At 40.1% G+C, this 4261-nt stretch overlaps 1 pseudogene; it reads right to left on the bottom strand.

Annotated features, from left to right (window-relative positions):
- Positions 1-3117: 3117 nt before the first annotated feature.
- Positions 3118-4032, bottom strand: LOC129559821 (olfactory receptor 5AL1-like; annotated as a pseudogene).
- Between the last annotated feature and the right edge of the window lie 229 nt (positions 4033-4261).

Here is a 4261-nt window from a genome sequence, read left to right as displayed (position 1 = left end):
TCATTTTACCGGTTGAGATCCTTGGAGCGCTGGGCCCTCTGCGTTTACTTATCTGCCTGGGCTTCTAAGACCCACTCGAGGGGGTGCCCTGGTGGGGTGCCTCCAGTGATTCAAGAGGGCGCCTGCAGCCTACGTAAACAGAGCAAATCCCGTGCTGGAGTTTTATTGGTTTCCTGCGTAAACCAAGGAATCATCAGCCCCTGTCTCTCTGTCTCTGTCTCTGTCTCTCTCTCTCTCTCTCTCTCTCGCTGACACCGACGCCGTTCATCCCGAGGATACCCTGGGTCCAAATCGAGGCAGGTCCCCTCCCCGACAACAGACAATGCATGCTAGAGAGGGTATGGAGAAAAAAGAACCCTCCTATACTGTCGGTGGGGATGTAAATTGGTATAACCACTACGGAGAACATTATGGAAGTTCCTTAAAATAAATAAAACTACAGCTGTTGTGTGTGTGCTTAGTTGCTCATTCATGTCTGATTCTTTGCAATCCTATGGAATGTCACCCATAGGTTCCTGTGTCCATGAGGATTCTCCAGGCAAGCATACTGGGGTGGGTTGCCATGCCCTCCTTCGGTGATCATCCCCACCCAGGGATCAAAACCAGGTCTCCTGGGCAACTTTACCAGCTGAGGTACTGGGGAAGCCCACCGGGACATATATCTGAAGAAAACCATAATTTCTAAGAATACATGCACCCCAATGTGCATTGCAGCACAATTTGCAATAGCCTTGGCATGGAAGCAACTTAAATGTCCATCAACAGAGGAAGTGATAAAGAAGTGGTACATATGTATAATGGAATATTACTCGGCCATAAAAAAGAATGAAACAATGCTATTAACAGCAACAGGGATGGACCTAGAGACCGTCAAAGTGAGTGAAGTAAGTCAGAAAGAGAAAGACAACTATATAATATCCCTTATATGTGGAATCTACAAAAATGGTACAGATGAACTTGTTTGCAAAACAGAAATAGATTATAGATATAGAAAAGAAACTTATGATTGCCAAGGGAGGAAAGGCAGATGAGTGAATTGGGACAGTGTGATTGACATATATACACTGTTCTGTATGAAATAGATAACTGATGAGAACCTACTCATATATAGCACAGGGATCTCTACTCAGTGCTCTGTGGTGACCTAAATGGGAAGTGAATCTAAAAAAGAGTGTATACATGTATATGAATAACTAACTCACTTTGCTGTGTGGCAGGAAACTAATGCAGTATTGTATAGTAACTATACCCCAACAAAATTAATAAAAGCAATTGAGATGAAATTTAGGAGCAGTGGGAGGTAGGATGGGCTTCCCATTTTGTGCTGGTGGTAAGCAACCTGGCTGGCAATGCAGGAGAAGCCAGGGCCCCTCTTCCATCCCTGGATCAGGAAGATCCCCTGGAGGAGGGCATGGTACCCCACTCCAGTATTCTTGCCTACAGAATCCCATGGACAGAGAAGTCTGGTGAGCCACAGCCCATGGAGTCACAAAGACATGACTGAAGTGACAGCATACACACATGCGTGGGAGATAGAATGGCCTTAGAATAGCTCAGTGGTGTGGTCGCTGCATGGCATCTCAGCGATGTGGGCAATGTGCTTTTAGAGAATAATTATGCCAAGTGTTCAACATGAAGCTGTTTGCACTTCTGAGGTGTAAAATTTCTCTGTCTTAAAGAGTTCATATTGCTGATTCCATTTATATAAAACTAGGAAATAAGCAGTCAGACACGACTGAAGCAACTTGGCATGCAGCATGCATGTAAGAATCGCAAAGCAATCCATAGTGACAGGAACCAGATGGTGGTTGCCCAGGGTCAGTGGAGGAGGAACCTCAGGGAAAGGGACAAACTCGTTCAGCATTTTCACTGTGGTGACATTTCAAAACTTATCAAATTGATCACTTTAAATATGTACAGGTGGGAGGGGGGTTCAAGATGGGGAATACATGTACACCCAGGGCGGATTCATGTCAATATATGGCAAAACAAATACAATATTGTAAAGTAAAAAAAAAGGAATAAAAGAGATCAATAAAGATAAAAAATAAATATGTACAATTTAAAAGTCATTTATATCAATTTGAAACAAAAATGAAAAGGAATGAAATTGCTTTAATGATGACAATACAATAACTTGTTAGCTTTTATGTTTTCATTTTGTTGATTTTTAAAATAAAGTATATCACGTTGCCAACCTTTCTAAAAAGGCTATGCATGCTATAACAATGCTGAAAATAATGTTATTAATTATGTGTAATAGTCAACACTCATGAAGCTTTTGGCATGTACTACGAACTATGTAAACCTTTTATAGTCATCATCTTATTTAATCTTCACAATCAGTCCAGGACAAAGGAACTATTACTACTATTGTAGATGAAGAAACCAAGGAAAAGAGACGTGAAACATAATAATTTACCCAAGAAAACAGCTATTACTTGGAAAAACCAAAATTGTTAGCCAAACTGTGTGAAGGAAGAGTCTATGTTTCTAATCACAACTGATATAGAACAAGCAAGGAATTATAATGGCAGGAAAGAGCTCCAGGGAACTAAACTGATACACTGTCAGTATCGGTTGTCACCAAGGGTTCAATGTCAAGGTTGTTCTGCTGGTGCTATTCTTTGAGCTGAATGCAAGAGGAGTGTTAGGAAGATTATTCAGAGTGTTAAAAAAAAAAAAAAAGTCTTGCTATTAAACTTTGCCTTATTTTCCAGATTATCTGTGCAGCAAACTTGAAATATAAGAAACCAAACGTTGATCTTATCTTAGTATGACCCATATGACACAGAATTCAGATAAAGTCATTATGCCCAATGTTCCGTTTCTTTAATTTTAAAAATGTCTGTTCAAACAGGTTAGGATATCTCTATCTCTGTTTCTCTCTGTGCCTTTTCTTGTTTGTCTGTCTCTCTCTCCTTGTAAAATTGAACACCTCCAAATTTTAAAAAATGCCTTTCACGTGTAAACCAGGAATGAAACAGTGGGTAAGACATATTGAGTAAATATGAACACTGGAAGTGAGGAATTTGACACTATTATTTATCAGCATTTTGACTCTAGATAAGCCATAATTCCAAGTCCTCTGATTCCTCCCTGTCCTTGATTTTTCAGTTATTTGATAGTCAAATGGAACTTTTCTATAATTCTCTTCAGTGCATTCTTTACTTCCTGATTCCTCAAGCTATAGATCAATGGGTTTAACACGGGAATCACTACCACAAGAATACTGAAGAAAATTTATCTGTGTTCAGAGAATGGCTTGAATTGGGCAGGAGGTACATAAAAATGATTGTTGCATAAAATATGGAGGTAAGATTGGAAACACAGGTAGAAAGGCTTTTTGCCTTCCTTCAGCACACATGAAAGAAAGCACCTGTTATAACGGATCCTCAGAATGCAAAGAGGATGAAGATACAAGAAATGGTCACGATCAGTTGAAAGCAAAGGGTGCTGAACCCAGCAATGGTTAACAGCATCAGCTCTTTGACATGAGTGTCAGAGCAAGCCAGCGCGACCAAGGGAACGTCATCACAGTAGAAGTGGTTGACCCTGCAGGAGCCACAGAACGAATCCATAAATATACGTGCTAGCAATGATCCGACTGCAGAGTTTTTTAGGCATGACGATGGCATATAGTAAAGGGTTGCAAATGGCAACATACCTGTCATAGGCCATGACTGAGAGCAAATACTGTTCACAAACTACGAATGTGATGAAGCAGCACACCTGAATGGCACATGCATAAAATGTTATACTTTTAACTTCACACAGAAAATTCACCAAGGTGTTTGGGGTGATAGACGAAGTAAAAGAAAAATCAATAAAAGCCAGATGGCTGAGAAAAAAATACATGGGAGTGTGAAGCTGTGGGCTGACCTGTATTAGCACAATCAAACCAAGATTACCCAGGACACTAGCTAAATAGATTACTAGGACTACACCAAAGAGACTGGCTTGAAGTTCTGGATTATCTGTGAGTCCCAAGAGGATAAACTCAGAAACTACAGAGTAATTACCTTTTGCCATAGTAGAGAATTAATTGTTTTAACAATAAAATCCCATAGAGCACATAGTCTAAATAGTCTTGTCTGCCTTAGAGATAATCAAGAAGATGTTGGGAACTGATTCTGATCCACCCTGATCTTATGTTGGACACATTCAGAGGAGATTATCCAAGGAAATTCTGGTTTCAGAACGAAGTGATTTGTTCTCTGCAGAATTTGCAAAGTATGAAATTCTGTGGGGTTTGGAAAGC

Source organism: Moschus berezovskii, chromosome 16 (genome assembly GCF_049115385.1).
Source record: "Moschus berezovskii isolate FMDL1 chromosome 16, NW_MosBer_1.0, whole genome shotgun sequence".
In the NCBI taxonomy this organism is placed as follows: Eukaryota; Metazoa; Chordata; class Mammalia; order Artiodactyla; family Moschidae; genus Moschus; species Moschus berezovskii.
Note: the sequence above shows the minus strand (reverse complement) of the source record. Positions and strands in the feature narration are given on the sequence as shown.